The sequence below is a fragment of the Salmo salar genome, chromosome ssa20 (assembly GCF_905237065.1).
Source record: "Salmo salar chromosome ssa20, Ssal_v3.1, whole genome shotgun sequence".
NCBI lineage: Eukaryota > Metazoa > Chordata > Actinopteri > Salmoniformes > Salmonidae > Salmo > Salmo salar.
The window spans coordinates 55,805,616-55,826,296 of NC_059461.1; the positions used below are offsets into that span (position 1 = coordinate 55,805,616).

General features: G+C 43.1%; 1 protein-coding gene across 2 annotated transcripts in view; it reads right to left on the bottom strand.

Moving 5' to 3' along the window:
• LOC106580861 (serine/threonine-protein kinase PAK 4) overlaps positions 1-9,793 on the bottom strand; it is a 33,596-nt gene extending 23,803 nt beyond the window's left edge. Inside the window, exon 1 of one of the 2 annotated variants that reach the window (XM_014162354.2) lies at positions 9,539-9,793. The gene's annotated coding sequence lies outside the window, so the exon portion shown is untranslated. The remainder of the gene's footprint in view (positions 1-9,538) is intronic. The other variant, XM_014162357.2, reaches the window with a different exon arrangement.
• Between the last annotated feature and the right edge of the window lie 10,888 nt (positions 9,794-20,681).

Below are 20,681 nucleotides of genomic sequence, written 5' to 3' on the forward strand. Positions count from 1 at the left end.
CCATTGAAACACACAGGGGTTGATTAATGTTTTGGCACTTCCTATTGCTTCCACTAGATGTCACCAGCCTTTACAAAGTGTTTTGAGTCTTTTACTGTGAGATCTGACCGAACAAGAGCCATGGAACGGTGATGGCCGATTAGACTCTGGCGCGCGAGTTCATGTTGGGTACCCTCGTTCCAATACGTTATAAAAGAGAATGCATTCGTCCACCTTGAATATTATTCATGTTCTGGTTAAAAAAGGCACTAATGATTTATGCTATACAACGTTTGACATGTTTGAACGAACGTAAATATATTTTTCCCCTCGTTCATGACGAGAAGTCCGGCTGGCTTAGATCATGTGCTAACAACACGGATCTTTTTGGATATAAATGATGAGCTTTTTTGAACAAAACTACATTCGTTATGGACCTGGGATTCCGGGAAGTGACATCTGATGAAGAGAATCAAAGGTAATGGATTATTTACATAGTATTTTCGATTTTAGATCTCTCCAACATGGCCATTTGTCTGTATAGCAAAGCATATTTTTCTGGGCGCAGTGCTCAGATTATTGCAAAGTGTGATTTCCCAGTAAGGTTATTTTTAAATCTGGCAAGTTGATTGCGTTCAAGAGATGTAAATCTATAATTCTTTAAATGACAATATAATATTTTACCAATGTTTTCTAATTTTAATTATTTAATTTGTGGTGCTGACTTGACTGCCGGTTATTGGAGGGAAACGATTTCCTCAACATCAATGCCATAGTAAAACGCTGTTTTTGGATATAAATATGAACTTGATAGAACTAAAAATGCATGCATTGTCTAACATAATGTCCTAGGAGTGTCATCTGATGGAGATTGTAAAAGGTTAGTGCATCATTTTAGCTGGTTTTATGGTTTTGGTGACCCTGTCTTTGAATTGACAAAACATTACACACAGCTATTGTCAATGTACTCTCCTAACATAATCTAACTTTATGCTTTCGCCGTAAAACCTTTTTGAAATCGGACAACGTGGTTAGATTAAGGAGATGTTTATCTTTCAAAGGGTGTAAGATAGTTGTATGTTTGAAAAATTTGAATTTTGACATTTATTTGGTTTCAAATTTGCCGCTCTTGAAATGCACCTGCTGTTGATAGGGTGCACCACGGGTGGCACGCTAGCGTCCCACATAGCCCCAAGAAGTTAACTAATTATGACAAATGTTTTTTTTTTTTTTAAAGTAATAAAGTAATGCCTTTTCAAATAAGTTGTTACACATTGGTTGACAATTTGTTAGCTACACTATCCTTACAAACCACATAGCATTACAGCAGCATGTATCGATATGTTAGCTAGCTACCTAACGTTTGTTGGCTACTAATACATCGAACTTGCCAGACAGCAGATAGTTAGTATATTAACCTCTTGGGGCTAGGTGGGACGCTAGCGTGCCACCTGTGGTGCACTCCATCAACAGCAGGTGCATTTCAAGAGCGGCAAATTTGAATCCAAATAAATGTCAAAATTCAAATTTTTCAAAAATACAACTATGTTACACCATTTGAAAGATAAACATCTCCTTAATCTAACCACGTTTTACGATTTCAAAAAGGTTTTACGGCGAAAGCATAAATTTAGAGTATGTTAGGACAGTACATTTACAAGAGTTGTGTGTAATGTTTTGTCAAGTCAAAGACAGGGTCACCAAAACCATAAAACCAGCTAAAATGATACACTAACCTTTTACAATCTCCATCAGATGACACTCCTAGGACATTATGTTAGACAATGCATGCATTTTTAGTTCTATCAAGTTCATATTTATATACAAAAACAGCGTTTTACTATGGCATTGATGTTGAGGAAATCGTTTCCTCCAATAACCGGCAGTCAAGTCAGCGTCAGAAATTAAATAATTAAAATTAGAAAACATTGGTAAAATATTATATTGTCATTTAAAGAATTATAGATTTACATCTTTTGAACGCAATCAACTTGCCAGATTTAAAAATAACCTTACTGGGAAATCACACTTTGCAATAATCTGAGCACTGTGCCCAGAAAAATACGCGTTGCGATACAGACTAGACGTCATGTTGGGGAGATCTAAAATCGAAAATACTATGTAAATAATCCATTACCTTTGATTCTCTTCATCAGATGTCACTTCCAGGTATCACAGGTCCATAACGAATGTAGTTTTGTTCAAAAAAGCTCATCATTTATGTCCAAAAATCTCCGTCTCGTTAGCACATGATGTAAGCCAGCCGGACTTTCGTCATGAACGAGGGGAAAAATATATTTCCGTTCGTTCAAACATGTCAAACGTTGTATAGCATAAATCATTAGGGCCTTTTTTAACCAGAACATGAATAATATTCAAGGTGGACGAATGCATAGCCTTTATAACGTATTGGAACGAGGGTACCCAACATGAAGTAGCGCGCCAGGTGTCTAATGGGACATCACCGTTCCATGGCTCTTGTTCGGTCAGATCTCCCTCCAGAAGACTCAAAACACTTTGTAAAGGCTGGTGACATCTAGTGGAAGCAATAGGAAGTGCCAAAATATTCCTAAACCCCTGTGTTTTTCAATGGGAGAGGTTTAAAGTCAATACAACACATCAGGTATCCACTTCCTGTCAGAAAATGTCTCAGGGTTTTGCCTGCCAAATGAGTTCTGTTATACTCACAGACACCATTCAAACAGTTTTGGAAACTTTAGAGTGTTTTCTATCCATATATAATAAGTATATGCATATTCTAGTTACTGGGTAGGATTAGTAACCAGATTAAATCGGGTACATTTTTTTTATCCAGACGTGCAAATGCTGCCCCCTAGACCCAACAGGTTAACTACCCAACATTTATTGACATGATTATTTACATAATTCTGAGCTAAGTAGTATAGTCGTGCGATTCAATGGATATCTACTCCGATTTCAGAGCAGTCTCGCATGAATTTACGAATGCTCAACACCCGTTGAATATGGCCGGCGTCAGTAAATGTTGGCAAAAAAAAAAGCGTAATTAAATTGTTGGCAGCAGCACAGTTAGTCACCAACTCTCTGGATAACATGAAAACAGCTCTGCTAGGGTGAGTACAATGGTCAGATAGGGTTGTTCTCTTATTTGAATCTGGAAGTAGCTAGCCAACGTTAGCCAGTTAGCTTTGGTGCTTGACTGCCGTTGAACGCTTGGAAAAACCCTACTCCTCGGCCACAGCGTCCAGTGTGCTCTGTGACCACTCCGAGAGCATAAACGCTCTGAATTTACGAACGGTCAATCTGACAACACTCTGGATTGACGAACGCCCAGAGAGCACTCTGGCACTCCAGATTGAATTTACACCTGAAATCGTAAAATGTTTAGCAAGTCATTTGTTATGCTAACAAGCTAGCAAGAGGTTGCATAGCGACTGCATCAACTTCCAGTAGACAGGTGAAGTGCTAGTACCCTCAACTGAAACAATACCGTTCGCTTACAGTATACTAAAATGACCTAATAGTATATACTCATTAAGTATGTAGTATACAGTATGGGTATTCAAAAACAGCTTATGTCACAGTATGCTATTGTGCTGCTGGGCCCAAGAACTAGTGGTATTGCTCAACCTCTAGAGCAGGGATGGGAAAATCTATTCCTCGGGGGCCTAATTTATGTCACTTTTGCACCAGCACCTGCTAACACACCTGACTCCAATAATCAACTAATCAGGACCTTCAGTTTAAAATGCAATTAGCGTACTCAGCTGTGTTTGCTAGGGATGGGGGGAAAGTGTGACGCCACTCCGGCCCCTGAGGACTGGAGTTACCCATCCCTGCTCTAGAGCTCTCTCCATCTCTCCAGTGCAAACAGTAAAACACACAAAGCCTAGCAGCCCATGGAGGGCTGCACCTTAACATAGTAGGTCCACACATCAAAGGACCTGGGAGAAATCACAGCAAACAGTAAAGATGAAAAAATAAACCGTACTCGTCAACCCACAGTCTCCAATTTCAAAGAAGCTCCGTTTGGGGGAGAACATGGATGTACGAATCACATAGCTACAGCTTACACACTGTAATTGGCAAGGTAATGTTGCTGTGCTTAGCCCTGTAATTAGCCTATGGTATGTTACCGTCATCAAAACAAAAATGAAGTCATACTGTCAAGCACTTGTATGACCACATGTAAACAAAGTAAAAGTTGGCCCCCTGGGCTAATATCTAGCTTGTGCAGAGCAGCTTGGAAAGGTTGGTGTGAAATACAAAAATAAATGTATGATACTAATATCAAAATGGCAGTCAAAGCTAAGTCTTTGCTCAGTCTGCACATTCAGTGCTCTTCTTTTCATGCATACAGTGGCAGGGCCTATTCACCAGCAGGAACAAAAACACTGCCTCATTCACTTAGAATATTCCAGGGTTATGCCTGCATAATGCAACAACAGCACCTTTTCTTCTGGTTTTGCACCCACAATTCATTATTCTATTCTCTCATTGTGCAACAGTTAAAGCAGAGGTGAAATGCGGCCAGCCCATTACCCACAATCCCCTGCCAAGCTGTGTACACAAGACCTTTCTATTGCCAGGGAAGCAGGTCCTGGCTTGATTGTGGACCTCTCCGATTGAAACGATTACACATTGCAAACAATTCACTGCACTGTGTGTAGCCTATAGTCTACTACACTGAGCCTATATTACAGTCAGGCTGACCTACACAGAGAGGGCTTTGTTTAAGAGACATAGATGACAAGAGATTCATGATGCTATCACGGTTACCCACAGAGTGACATCAGCTTTGTCTGAAAACAACGCTAGCCAGCTACAATCACTGGTTAAAGACAATGTGAAACTGAAATGCAGGAGTATGAGAATGTGAAGCCAGGGCTGAAGAGATGACCAGTCTACTCCACATATTCAGGACTACAGCATAATATTCTCTGGTCACTCCACTCAGTGAGACTAAGTTGCTCCGAAGAGAGTGAGGTAGGACTCAGTGAAAGAGAAAGTGAGACAGGAATGTGCAAGCGAGGGAGAGAGAGAAGCTCTACTGATGAGAAAGTCCATTAGATTCTGTGTTTTATAAAATTATAAAATCAGAGAGAGAAAGTGAGTTAAAGACTGAACGAAGGATAGACTCCATCTAGTTGAAAGTTGCAAAGTGAGGCGCCTCCCTGGGTCAAGGGCAGATGAAAGAATTTTAATAGCCAAATAGTGAGGCATGCTGTGAAAATAGCAGTAGCTGTGCTAAAGCCCTTCAAATGAAAAGCTGACTCCACCTTTCGCCAGGGGCAGAGAGGGAGAGGGCCCCTAAAAAATATGAAATAGTGCATTCAGAAGGTATTCAGACTCCTTGACTATTTACACATTTTGTTACGTTAAAGCCTTATTCTAAAATGTATTAAATACATTTTCCCCCTCAATCTACACACAACACCCCATAATGACAAAGCGAAAACCGTTTCCCCCCCAAAAAAATCAGAAAAACCTTATTTACATAAATATTCAGACCCTTTGCTATGAGACTTGATATTGAGCTCAGGTGCATCCTGTTTCCATTGATCCTCCTACAACTTGATTGGAGTCCACCTGTGGTAAATTCAATTGATTGACATGATTTTGGAAGGCACACACCTGTCTATGTAAGGTCCCACACTTGACAGTGCATGTCAGAGCAAAAACCAAGCCATGGGGTCGAAGGAATTGTCCGTAGAGTTCCGAGACACGATTGGGTCGAGGCACAGATCTGGAGAAGGATAACAAAACATTTCTGCAGTATTGAAGGACCCGAGAACAAAGTGGCATTCATTATTTTTAAATGGAAGAAGTTTTAAACCACCAAGAGACTCTTCCTAGAGCTGGCCGCCCGGACAAACTGAGCAATCAGGGGAGAAGGGCCTTGGTCAGGGAGGTGACCAAGAACCCAGTGGTCACTGACAGTGCTCCAGAGGTCCTCTGTGGAGATGGGAGAACCTTCCAGAAGGACAACCATCTCTGAGCTGATGAAACCAAGATTGAACTCTTTGGCCTGAATGCCAAGCGTCACGTCTGGAGGAAACCTGGTACCATCCATACAGTGAAGCATAGGTTGCAGCATCATGCTGTGGGGATGTTTTTCCAGCGGCAGGAACTGGGAGACTAGTGATGATCGAGGGAAAGATGAACAGAGCAAAGTACAGAGAGCTCCTTGATGAAAACCTGCTCCAGAGTGCTCAGGACCTCAGACTGGGTCAAAGGTTCACCTTCCAACAGGACAACGACCCTAAGCACACAGCCAAGACAACAGTCAGGGGGTCTGAATACTTTTTGAATGCACTGTAAGTAGGCCTACAGGGTCTGGATTAGCGAGTAGGGAAAAAAACTAAACACCACATTATAGGCTAGCCTACATTACTTTGGTAGCTAAAATGATGAGAAGATGTCACACATAATGGCCATTAACATCTGTACATACACTGGAAGTCTGGTTTTGGGCCAAGTCTATGCCCTACATGTTCAGGTTTAGCTCATCCACACGTTCGTAAGTGGTCTACAAACGCGACCAATGAAAGCGTGTAGGGCATCCTCTATAAATCAGCACTAGAGGCAACTGATGCCTCCTATTTCTCTGTCTGATTTATACAGCTGTGTTTTTCTCCCCTATGGAGGCAACCGTAGGGCTCAGATCAAAAGAACGACAACATGCCGCCCGTGATCATGTGAACCCAGTGTGGCTGCAGCCTCTGATCTAGGGTGTCTCCACTACAACCCCACGCTGCTGCACCACTCCGCTCTCTACGAAAAGGGGATTTATGCAGGCAGAAAAAAGGGAAATGAGAGACGGGGCTAATTGAAGCCTCCTGTTAGAAAGAGAGTTACTATTGTAAGCCTAACTATCGGTGACCTGAATGGTCTGGACATGGAGTTCTCTGAATAACCACCACCAAAAAATACATCTGCGAGCACAGAGCAGTAATAAAACAGCTTTTCTACTGACCACCAGCGAAAGCATAGGCCGGGCGTCCTAGAATTTGCTTCCCATTTTATTCGCTTCCTTGCCAAACTCTCAGAATTCATGGGGCAAAATTAGCCTATGCCACACAAAAATCCTTATCAGAAACGTGTTAAATAACGTGATAAATAGCCACCTATCACAGCGGTTGTCGGTGAACAAACTAAAACAACAAGTCTGTTTCTGGGCAGTATGTAGATACCCTGTCGATGTCCTAACAGCACAAAACTGAAGAGCTTAATAACTTGACACATAGCCTAGGTGGTGGAGCACACTAGTCATGACTATTCCAAAACACAGCTTATCACTGTGTCTGTTGATCTCGAACACCCATCCCTAACAAACAGAGATGGCGTGGTGCTACAGATTGAGTTCTTGGGGGTGACTGGGTGTAGTGTAGGTCTTTGCGTGGGTAGAGTGCAGGGGTTCCGTCTGTGTGACCCTCAGCAGCACTCAGACATGCCAGGAATGTGTGGAGTGCCCGGCACTGATCGCACAACCCTGCTTACTTGCACCCTGTCACACCAGCACTATACACTTATCAGCTGCTAAGTCTCTAAAAGTAAGGATGGTAAAAGAGAGGGGGGGGGTGTCTACACTTGACACTTACATGCAACTTCTGCTATCAGAATACGAAGATCGCATTGAAAAGACTGGTATAGATTCAAAAAGGCGCTTTGTGGTCTGATTGTGTTCAGATCCGGCTGACCATTTCACGAGGTGGTCAGGGATGCATTGTGTGCGGATTTCTCTACAGTCTAGATGCAAATCAGGCTACCGAAAGCGCATACAGTGGGTGACATCATCAGCACTCCTCCCACAAGTCTCCAGAAAACCTGTGTTTTGGGACCAAGAGGCACCTTTTCATTGTAATGTGTGAGGAATGTGTATGCTGGCATCATAAATGCTACCCAGGTAGCTATTATTTAGAAGAGAAAAAAAAGTGTTTGGCAAGAGTTATGCTAACCGGTTTGCAATCCCTTTAGCGTTGCTTGCTAGCTAGCTACAGAGGTTAGCTAATGCCATCAGTTGTTATGTTTTCATATTTAGCCTATTCCACCGATTGTAGAATGCATACTGGCATTTGAATATAAACTCAGCAAAAAAAGAAACATCCCTTTTTTAGGACCCTGTCTTTCAAAGATAATTCGTACAAAATCCAAATAACTTCACAGATCTTCATTGTAAAGGGTTTAAACACTGTTTCCCATGCTTGTTCAATGAACCATAAACAATTAATGAACATGCACCTGTGGAACGGTCGTTAAGACACTAACAGCTTACAGACGGTAGGCAATTAAAGTCAGTTATGAAAACTTAGGACACTAAAGAGGCCTTTCTACTCACTCTGAAAAACACCAAAAAGAAAGATGCCTAGGGTCCCTGCTCATCTGCGTGAACGTGCCTTAGGCATGCTGCACGGAGGCATGAGGACTGCAGATGTGGCCAGGGCAATAAATTGCAATGTCCGTACTGTGAGACGCCTAAGACAGAGCTACAGGGAGACAGGACAGACAGCTGATCGTCCTCGCAGTGGCAGACCACATGTAACAACACCTGCACAGGATCAGTACAGGGCTAGAGTTCAGGATTTCATAGATCAAATAAATAATAATTAGGTGAGTGCTTACATTTGTCCTATGTCACACATGTACAAATGTGTATTGTGTGTGAATTAGACATTTGTTTTGCATATCCCACTGAGACACCGTCGGGGTGTGGGGTCATGGCCAGGGAACAGCCATTATTGATGGCGACCCTGGAGCAATTAAGGTTAAGTGCCTTGCTCAAGGGCACAGACAGATTTTTCACCTAGTCGGCTCGGGGATTGGAACCAGCGACCTACGCTCTGAACCCCTAGGCTACCTGCAGACCTGTTCTTCTTACAAGACATTACATAAGGCCATAATACAAGGCCTGAATTCTTCAGTAGAGCAAATAGCTAGATTAGACTGCAGCTAACAAAGGTTAGAACCTCAAATCTTGACTTTCCAAACAAAGTAATTGCTCCTCCTAGTCCTACTACACTAACGTTACAGCAAAGACAACACACATCACTTAGCTCCCCTAGACTTTAGGGCGTGTTTGAATCGTTAGAGGTAGCTAGCAAAATCATTGTTTCTCAGCATAACAGCTATAGTATTTGAGGTACAAGGTTTCTCGCTATAGCAGTGGATTACTAACAAACTTTAACCAAGGTAATGTTAGTTTACCAATTGGATTTGTCAGCTCACTAAAATAGCTTAGAGGTTCTTATTGGTTGCTAGTTAGTTATAGTAGCTGCTTTATTTTTACAATAAAAGAGTAGCCCAACGTTAGCTCGTGACTCATTTTACTGGGTTAGCTGGGTTTCCCGATCCATCATGAATTACTTTATTGCATAAAGGTACTCTTATTCTAGAAAAGTTCGTTTTTGGTTCACTAGCCAAACTATCCAAACAAATTCACTTTAGCTAGCCACTTGTTAACTAGTATTAATGGTAGCAACCAGCTAGCTAGCTTAACTTAGTTTGGGCTGGCTAGCTGAGATAGATAGCTAACAGTAGGCGCAACTGAATGAATGAAATAAATTATTAGTGTCATAATTACCTTAAATTTCCTTCGTGCACCGCTTAAATGGCAGCAAATTGATAAATAGTTTATTGATTCGCTTAATAAAAGAAGCTGCCCAAAATTCAGTAACATTAGACGAAGTCTCACTTTCTTGTCGCCATGTTGAGGCTGCTGGTGGTAATACTACATCCGGGGAACTGCTACGACTACACGCTCGAGCTCCGTAGCAACCAATACAATCATACTGATTGATTGATTGAATTATTGATATATTTGATTTGACTGATATGACATCAGTCACTATTAACCTTGCCAAAATCATAGTTGGTTTAACACTAATAGGAGGGTAATGACTAGGGAGTTCAGCATGGTTGCCCCAGAGCCATTTATGTATCTAAATATACAGCTCTGGGTAACCCCATAAATGCAACTCTATGGACAAACCATGTTCAATCGAGAATTACCACTGAACATGCTTTTTAGTCCAGGGTATGCTACAAAACTCAATATAATGCCCTGGGTATATTACATCTCAACATAATGGAAGGTGAGCCCTTTAACTCGCCCTTATGGTCCCCTTACCAAAATACAAAGAGCCTACCTGTCATGTGCTTTTAGTGTCACCATAGCAACATACCACCTCCAATAAACTGAAAGAAGGTCCAGAAAGAGCATCAGCACCACAAAAGGATGACGGTATTAGAATATATTTACATAGGTTAAAAAAAGGTTAAAGGCTCATTGGCATCAAATATTTGAGAGAACAAAGAGAGAGAGGGGGAGAGAGAGAGAGAGAGAGGGAGGGAGGGAGGGACAGTAATGGAGAGTGTTGACAGCTGGGGGGTCTTTCCATCTAATCAATGTGTTATTGGGCACATTGCAATACAGACTGACCATGCACACTCAATCCACATTCTGGCATGTTATAGTGAGTGTTGATGGAAAGAGAGTGAATGTGTTGAGCTCTTCTTCACACCTTGGCACACCTGCTGACATGATGCCCATGGATGCACCAGGTGGTCTGATCAAACAGCGATCTGGCGTGGGAATCTTCCTCCAGGCCATGGAAGAAGGGAAGGTCCAGATGGCCCACTTCATCCTAGCTGCACTGGGTGAGGCTGCGGTAAATGCCACCATAGACGAACAGCAGGGGCTGGTGACAGGCCGCACCCCAATGATGTGTGCCGCAAAACTCCCACGGACCGCAGATAACACCCATTTCCTGAGGCTGCTCGTTGCTAGCGGGGCGGAGGTGGACCGTAGAGACAACAAAGGTCGCACCGCCCTCAGCCTGGCCAGCGAATGCAATCATTTGGATGCCGTCCGCCTCCTGGTCCTGCATGGGGCACACCCAGGCAGCTCAGACAGCCAGGGGAGGACGCCTCTTGCCTATGCTGCTCGCTGTCGCCACAGTGCCGTGGTCAAGTTCCTAGTGAAAGATCTAAAGAGCAGGGGGGAGAAGGGGATGGGGGAGAAGGCTGTGGGGGAAGAGACATGGCTGCTGGGAGAAGAAGAGGAATATGATGGTCACTCACTAGAAGATCTCCATGGAGGGGTAGAGGGGGTCAAGAAGAGCCAAGAGAACCCCTCAGAGGATGGACCCTCAGCAGTTGGAGCACAGGGTGGGCAGAGAAAGTTTATGGAGACTGCAGATGTTGAAGGGTCAGGTAGTGGCTCTTTCTAGTCCAGACTGAGCGCTCCACCAAAAGACATGGGTTACTTTCTCTGTGAGAACACTGTGGGTGACCTGCTCCTGGATGACAATGTGATTTGCAACCCCTATTCCCTGGATGAGGAGCCTGGGGATGGGTGTGTTAGTGGAATGAGCCGTGGCCACTGCTCCACTTGTTCAGCTATGTCCCCACTGCTCCTCCAGACACTGACTGACCAGGTCATCCAGAACTCTCTGCTCTGCCAGTCAGGAGCCAGAGAGGAGTATGTCTGCCACTCCCAACCCTACCAATCACCACAGGGCTCAGGGGAAATGCCCAGGAGTAGGTGAATCTCTAGCTGGCTGAAGAGAGGACACTCTTATAGTATTGACCAGCCTCCCACAGAGGTCAACTCCACCAAACCCCCTGGTAGCTCCTGGAAATGGATGACACCCAGACGGGTGCTGCTGAGCACTGCTGGGCCTGGACTTCACATCCCTCTGACTGACACCTCTCCAGAGCCACACTCAGAAAACTACAATCCTCTACAAGATGTGTCTTCCTCCACCACCTGTCTTGGAGTCCCACTACACATTTTACCTGTTGTTGTTGTCTTAGTTGATTAGCTGTTGTTGTCTTACCCGTTGTTGTCTTAGCTAGCTCTCCCAATCAACACCTGTGATTGCTTTATGCCTCGCTTTATGTCTCTCTCAAATGTGAATATGCCTTGCATACTGTTGTTTAGGAAAGTTATCATTGTTTTAGTTTACTGCGGAGCCCCTAGTCCCACTCAACATGCCTCAGACACCTCCTTTGTCCCACCTCCCACACATGCGGTGACCTCACCCAGCATAACTAGCGCGTCCAGAGATGCAACCTCTCTCATCATCACTCAGTGCCTGGGCTTACCTCCACTGTACCCGCACCCCACCATACCCCTGTCTGTACATTATGCCCTGAATCTATTCTACCACGCCCAAAAATCTGCTCCTTTTATTCTCTGTCCCCAACGCACCAGACGACCAGTTTTGATAGCCTTTAGCCATACCCTCATCCTACTCCTCCTCTGTTCCTCGGGTGATGTGGAGGTTAACCCAGGCCCTGCGTGTCCCCAGGCACTCTCATTTGTTGACTTCTGTAACTGAAAAAGCCTTGGTTTCATGCATGCTAACATCAGAAGCCTCCTCCCTAAGTTTGTTTTACTCACTGCTTTAGCACACTCTGCCAACCCTGATGTCCTTGCCATGTCTGAATCCTGGCTTAGGAAGCCCACCAAAAATTTGGAAGCCAAGGCTTTCGACTCTGTCAATCACCGCATTCTAATCGGCAGACTCAACAGCCTTGGTTTCTCAAATGACTGCCTCGCCTGGTTCACCAACTACTTCTCAGACAGAGTTCAGTGTGTCAAATCGAAGGGCCTATTGTCCGGAGCTCTGGCAGTCTTTATGGGGGTACCACAGGGTTCAATTCTCGGGCCGACTCTTTTCTCTGTACATATCAATGATGTCGCTCTTGCTGCCTGTGATTCCCTGATCCACCTCTACGCAGACGACACCATTCTGTATACACCTTCTTTGGACACTGTGTTAACTAATCTCGAAACGAGCTTCAATGCCATACAACACTCCTTCTGTGGCCTCCAACTGCTCTTAAACGCTAGTAAAACCAAATGCATGCTTTTCAACCGCTTGCTGCCCGCACCCACCCGCCCGACCAGCATCACTACTCTGGACGGTTCTGACTTAGAATATGTGGACAACTACAAATACCTTGGTGTCTGGCTAGACTGTAAACTCTCCTTCCAGACTCATATTAAACATCTCCAATCCAAAATTAAATCTAGAATCGGCTTCCGATTTCGCAACAAAGCATCCTTCACTCACGTCGCCAAACATACCCTCGTAAAACTGACTATCCTACCGATCCTCGACATCGGTGATGTCATTTACAAAATAGCTTCCAATACTCTACTCAGCAAACTGGATGCAGTCTATCACAGTGCCATTCGTTTTGTCACCAAAGCCCCATATACTACCCACCACTGCGACCTGTATGCTCTAGTCGGCTGGCCCTCGCTACATATTAGTCGCCAGACCCACTGGCTCCAGGTCATCTATGCTAGGTAAAGCTCCACCTTATCTCAGCTCACTGGTCACGATAACAACACCCACCCGTAGCATGCGCTCCAGCAGTTCTATCTCACTGGTCATCCCCAAAGCCAACACCTCCTTTGGCCGCCTTTCCTTCCAGTTCTCTGTTGCCAATGACTGGAACTAATTGCAAAAATCGCTGAAGCTGGAGACTTATATTTCCCTCACTAACTTTAAACATCAGCTATCAGAGCAGCTAACCGGTCGCTGCAGCTGTACATAGCCCATCTGTAAATAGCCCATTCAATCTACCTACCTCATCCCCATATTGTTTTTATTTACTTTTCTGCTCTTTTGCACACCAGTATTTCTACTTGCACATCATCATCTGCTCATCTATCACTCCAGTGTTCATTTGCTAAATTGTAATTACTTCGCTACTATGGCCTATTTATTGCCTTACCTCCTCACACACTGTATATAGACTTTATTTTTTTTCTATTGTGTTATTGACTGTACGCTTGTTTATTCCATGTGTAACTCTGTGTTGTTGTTTGTGTCGCACTGCTTTGCTTTATCTTGGCCAAGTCGCAGTTGTAAATGAGATCTTGTTCTCAACTAGCCTACCTGGTTAAATAAAGGTGAAATAAAAAAAATAAAAAATGTAAATGGTGCTTTCTAGAGGAGGGATATGTTGGGAGTAGGATGACAGATGGTTCTCTACAAACAGGGTATGGGAGACCTCACAGGGTCAAACGATGCAGGCTGCCTAATGAGATGTGTGGTGTGAGCAGAGATAGAGACAGCAGACCCCCTCAGCAGGCAAAGTGTCACCGTTACTGTCACTCAGGATCTAGGTCTGGGTGTAACGTGTTCCGAGGACTCCGCCGCCACACATCCCCGGAGTTGAACTTCCAAAGGGAAGGGTCTTGACACTGATCTGGAAAAGATGGTTCCTGAGGAATACACTGAGACCGAGAGAGTCTCAGACTGAAGACTGGCTGACAACAATTCACTCCAAGAGATTTTAGAATGCCAACAAGATAATGTGAGTAGTCCATGTGAATTGTTTAGTTGTGTTACTATAATATCTAGTTTTGTACTTAACAGAATGTTAGAAAGGCAGCTTTTAATTATTAAAACTAGCAAGCAAATATTGATTGCTGAAAATGAGCAAATACAGTTGAAGTCGGAAGTTTACATACACCTTAGCCAAATACATTTAAACTCAGTTTTTCACAATTCCTGACATTTAATCCTAGTAAAAATTCCCTGTCTTAGGTTAGTTAAGATCACCACTTTATTTTAAGAATGTGAAATGTCAGAATAATAGTAGAGAGAATTATTTATTTCAGCTTTTATTTCTTTCATCACATTCCCAGTGGGTCAGAAGTACACTCAATTAGTATTTGGAAGCATTGCCTTTAAATTGTTTAACTTGGGCTAAACGTTTCGGGTAGACTTCCACAAGCTTCCCACAATAAATTGGGTGAATTTTGGCCCATTCCTCCTGACAGAGCTGGTGTAACTGAGTCAGGTTTGTTGGCCTCCTTGCTCACACATGCTTTTTCAGTTCTGCCCACAAATGTTCTATAAGATTGAGGTCAGGGCTTTGTGATGGCCACTCCAATACCTTGACTTTGTTGTCCTTAAGCCATTTTGCCACAACTTTGGAAGTATGATTGGGGTCATTGTCCATTTGGAAGACCCATTTGCAACCAAGCATTAACTTCCTGACTGATGTCTTGAGATGTTGCTTCAATATATCCACATAATATTCCTTCCTCATGATGCCATCTATTTTGTGAAGTGCACCAGTCCCTCCTGCAGCAAAGCACCCCCACAACATTATTTTATATATATATATATATATATATATATATATATATTTATATATATTTGTAACCTTTATTTAACTAGGCAAGTCAGTTAAGAACAAATTCTTGTTCTCAATGACAGCCTAGGAACAATGGGTTAACTGCCTTGTTCAGGGGCAGAATGACAGATTTCTACCTTGTCAGCTCAGGGATTCAATCTTGCAACCTTTCAGTTCCTAGTCCAGCGCTCTAACCACTAGGCTACCTGCCGCAACCTAAGTGTATGTAAGCATGATGCTGCCACCCCTGTGCTTCTGTAACAGTGTAGGTTCCGTCCCTCTCTTCGCCCCAACCTGGGCTCGAACCAGGGACCCTTGCACACATCAACAACTGACACCCACGAAGCATCGTTACCCATCGCGCCACAAAAGCCACGGCAACGCAAGGGGAAACCCTACTTCAAGTCTCAGAGCGAGTGACGTCACTGATTGAAATGCTATTAGCGCGCACCACCACTAACTAGCCATTTCACATCGGTTACACTCACCCCCCCCTTTGACCTCCTCCTTTTTCCGCAGCAACCAATGATCCGGGTCAACAGCATCAATGTAACAGTGTAGGTTCCGTCCCTCTCTTCGCCGTAACCTGGGCTCGAACCAGGGACCCTTGCACACATCAACAACTGACACCCACGAAGCATCGTTCCCCATCATGCCACAAAGGCCGCGGCCCTTGCAACGCAAGGGGAAACCCTACTTCAAGTCTCAGAGCGAGTGACGTCACTGATTGAAATGCTATTAGCGCGCACCACCGCTAACTAGCCATTTCACATCGGTTACACTTCACGGGATGGTGGTCTTCGTCTTGCAAGCCTCACCCTTTTTCCTCCAAACATAACGATGGCCAAATAGTTATATTTTTGTTTCATCAGACCAGAGAACATTTCTCCAAAAAGTACGATCTTTGTCCTCATGTGCAGTTGCAAACCGTAGTCTGGCTTTTTTATGGCGGTTTTGGAGCAGGGGCTTCTTTCTTGCTGAGCGGCCTTTCAGGTTATGTTGATATAGGACTCGTTTTACTGTGGATATAGATACTTTTGTACGTTTCCTCCAGCACCTTCGCAAGGTCCTTTGCTGTTGTTCTGGGATTGATTTGCACTTTTCACACCAAAGTACGTTCATCTCTAGGAGACAGAATGCGTCTCCTTCCTGAGCGGTATGACGGCTGCATGGTCCCATGGTGTTTATACTTGCGTACTATTGTTTGTACAGATGAACGTGGTACCTTCAGGCGTTTGGAAATTGCTCCCAAGGATGAACCAGACTTGTGGAGGTCTGCAATTTATTTTCTGAAGTCTTGGCAGATTTCTTTTGATTTTCCCATGATGTCAAGCAAAGAGGCACTGAGTTTGAAAGTAGGCCTTGATATACATCCACAGGTACACCTCCAATTGACTCAAATGATGTAAATTAGCCAATCAGAAGCTTCTAAAGCCATGACATCATTTTCTGGAATTTTCCAAGCTGTTTAAAGGCACAGTCAACTTAGTGTAATGTAAACTTCTGACTCACTGGAATTGTGATACAGTGAATTATAAGTGAAATAATCTGTCTGTAAACAATTGTTTGAAAAATGACTTGTGTCATTCACAAAGTAGATGTCCTAACCGACTTGCCAAAACTATAGTTTGTTAACAAGAAAATTTGTTTTAATGACTCCAACCTAAGTGTATGTAAACTTCCGAATTCAACTGTATACAATGTTAATTGTGTGCTTCCGTTACGTTGCAAACACTGATATTTTATTCACCATATTTTGTAGTCAAAATACAATATTAATGTCCAACTGCAACTGGATATATTAGTATATAATTATTTTTGGAAGGTCACCAAGGACAACAGATACAGTGGTTCAGATAGGAACGGAAGACTGGCATGATATGATAGTTCACGTACTTTTATATAACACTGACCCCTAGTGGTGAAATAGGTATCTTCTCCCTCATTTAAATTGTTTTGAACGGGAAATGGTTGCAAATTATGACTTCACACATTTTACACATTTTCTAAACTGTAATTGTAGCGGGTTTCTTATGCACCACAGGAGAACCAAGAAATGAAGAGCGACACCACGGCTGTCATTTAGGCTTTTATGTTGATCTGCAATAGTATTATGAAAAGACAGGACAGGAACACATCAGTCTCCAATGCACCACCTGACAAGTTGTTCTTTCTCTCTCAGTGTTTTCTCAGACTCTCACAATCACACTCATACATAAAGCCATAATGTATAGTATAAAATAATAACCAGTCCTTAATACAAAGAATGTATAATCTTAATTCTTAGACAATAGAACCATACCTGCAATAGTATTATGAAAAGACAGGACAGGAACACATCAGTCTCCAATGCACCACCTGACAAGTTGTTCTACACAGGAGCATGAAGAAAGGTAAAACACATATCCTGTCTCACATCCCCAATACATTGCTAGGTGCTTTCAGTGTTGATAGTAGCAAAATACAACAACTCATGTACAAAACCACTGCAACACAAACAAGTTACAACGTAAAATCGCCTTAGCGGGCAAAAACTACACCCCCCATAATGCAACACCATCACTAGTCGGCAGCTCAGCTAGCAGTCTGCATCACAGAAAGAAAGTCATACTAGCTAGCAACACTTTTAGCACTCTGTAACTATATTAATAACAACAATAAAACTCTGAAAGTTACGTGTTTCGATAGTCTCACATCCCCTTATAACAATATCTACAGCATTAACCTTGGGACGTTTATTTATTTCACGTTACGGACTTCTACAAAGGAGTAATCTGCAACCCGTACCTTTCTCTCTCAGTGTTTTCTCAGACTGAGGAGAGCGGGATCTATGGGTAGTACCAGGGTGTTAGTAGGTGACGTAAGCACCCAGATAAAATAAAATACATTTAATGAAACAAAACCTGAAGATGTTAACATCATTCAGCTACTGTAGCTGCCTACCTAACATCAACAGGCATCACCAGTAGAGCAACAATTAAAATTAGAAACCAAAAGTAAAGTTCCTGGCGATCTGACTCCCCCCCTTCTGTCTGAACTTGGAATATTCCTGTTCGCGGGCTTTGGCCACTGACCCTCAACCTGATTGTTCTGTTCTGCGTTGTGTACTATTCTAATAATTTGAAGTTTGCTGGAATAACCATTTTAACTCTACTACATAATGAAATATTCTTATTAATCATTTACAGTGTTCTATTAGAGCACAACAAATGCAATTCTATGCATTATTATTTTTATGCTGTTCTTCTATTAATTGATAACAAAATGATAGATAATAAAGACAATTCTACGTTTTTAATGACTTGAACTTAATGAATTTCCATTGGGCCAACGGTCTTGAATCCGGAGTGGATATTGTTATCAAGAGAATTCTCCAAAACCAAACTAAGAACTTTGAGGAAATTACCCAATTTATTGTGGAAATTAAACAATAGCAGTTATGGAGACAGGGAAAATGTCCGATCTTGTTTGCAGTGGATGTAATGAGAGAACAGGGCATAGTGCTACCATGGTAGGATCCCATGGCATTGTAGAGCACCAATGTCATTTTCAAATCAGCGCTGTACAGTGTACAGTTTAATATCAAGTACAGCAGTGTGGTTAATATTTATATCCCTACACAGAAGGCAGAACTCCAATAGAGCTGATCCTGATTGCAGGAAGCATGTCTGGAGACAGCCTTGAAGGAGTCAGATCCAGTCTGATCCAGCTCACATAGGTGCCTCAGTTCCTTTCTTACCTCTCAGTCATCTTCTTTCAGGATTGTCCGCACCTTCCCAGTTCCCACCTTGCTTAGTCAAAAGTTTGGTAAAAAAAAAAGTTGTCAATTTAAAGGTTTTTATAGGAGCCATCACATCACAGCAGCTGAAAAAGCGTGACATGCTGAGTCATACATGGGTCTCGCCTCGGAGAGAGGAGATGGAAGCAAAGGCAGCTAGGGAGAAGGAACGGGTCCTGACAACTTCCCCTGCAATTTAATTATTGAATGGAGTGTTGCAGCTCTCTCCCGCTTCACCCATATGCCCCGAGACATAGGGAGAGAGTATAGCGAGGTACAGCGACTGTTCAATGGTAACAATAATTGTCAATCATAGCTACTGTCGTGATGTTTGATAGCCTACTACTATCCCGCTGCTAAGTGTTTACTTCTCTTGGCAATATAGCAACTGAGGTTTGATTAAACAAAGAAAGATAGACACACAATGAGGAAAATTGGACATCAAGATGAGTTTACAAGCACCTGGGGCCCTTAGAGGACAAACTGCACTCTTTCATCAATGTTGTGAACAATGAAGCACGGAGGATCGTAGGAGACGCTTGCCTCGTTAAAATACAGAGGCAGATGTAGTGTGCCTGTTATCCATTGAACAGTAACAAAGGATGCATCTGCCTGATTCTAAATGACTGTCGTTTGAGAATATCATATTACACACAGAGAATCATAAAATGCAAACATACATTGTGAATGTTTATTATGTACTTAGAAACTAAATGTTGTCTATAATGAAAAAAAGTAAAAACTGTCACGTTGTTGTTATACCACCTATTTAAATAGTACAATGGGGTGGGGGTACAGTGCCACATAATAGAAAACAGATACTCTATGGGGTTTGTTACCGGTGACAACAGTTTCACTGTAGGTTAACTATTTATCTGGAGTTACGTGCTAAACTGTCTTTACATGTCTATTGTAACAGAGAGAATCTGAGTGGATGGGTTAACTGATTAAATGTCCCTCCCTCTGCATCCGAAAAGCTACAGGCAATCACACGTGTTTCGGTTGTCAAACTCTATCATTTGATTCCTCGGTAGGCTAACCTGAATAGTTCAGCGGACTGCTGCAAAAATCCCAATATCCTTCTTCAAATAATGTCATGCTATCCCCTCTGTCGCGGTACACCATTGCTGCGTGTGCCTGTGTTCTCTCCAGGGGTCTGTCCTACAGCGGATCTAAAAAGTCTCAACCATTGCGCGGGCTATCACCGCGGAGGATAGCCTACCGATCTAACGCAGTCATAACCTCGGCTGGCACGTTGTGTTGTTGGTTAATGCCGGGATGGTGACATTGTCAGATGCCGGGCTATTGACAGGATCCGGACTCCAAAAGAACACATAGTAGATTGCCAGAATAAAGGCAGCTATTGACACGCATAGAAAATAAGCAATCGCCATCGCCACTTTAACCCAAATCTTTGTGGTTAAGTTGGCATGCTTCACCCGCTGGTCGCCCGGATAGCTCGGCCTTCTGTTCATGTTCCCGTTCTGCTTCACGGTGGTAACTTGTTTGTTGGCTTTCATCCTGCAATTGTTATATCCTTTTTCTGGCGTCGAATGTAGTCTGGTTCTTTATCAGTGTCCAAAGCCTCCAAATTCTCTTTCCCCTTCAAGTCAGGTGGGCACTGTGGAAACGCTGTCACTGCTCCTGGTGGGACGATGCTTTAATTAACCCTCTCTATGAACAGGACGGGGCGTCTGGAGCGCACCAGCTATGCAGAACAGTTTACAATTTAATGGGATCAAATAGGGCGGGTGAAAAGCTATAAAAGCACATAGATTGGATT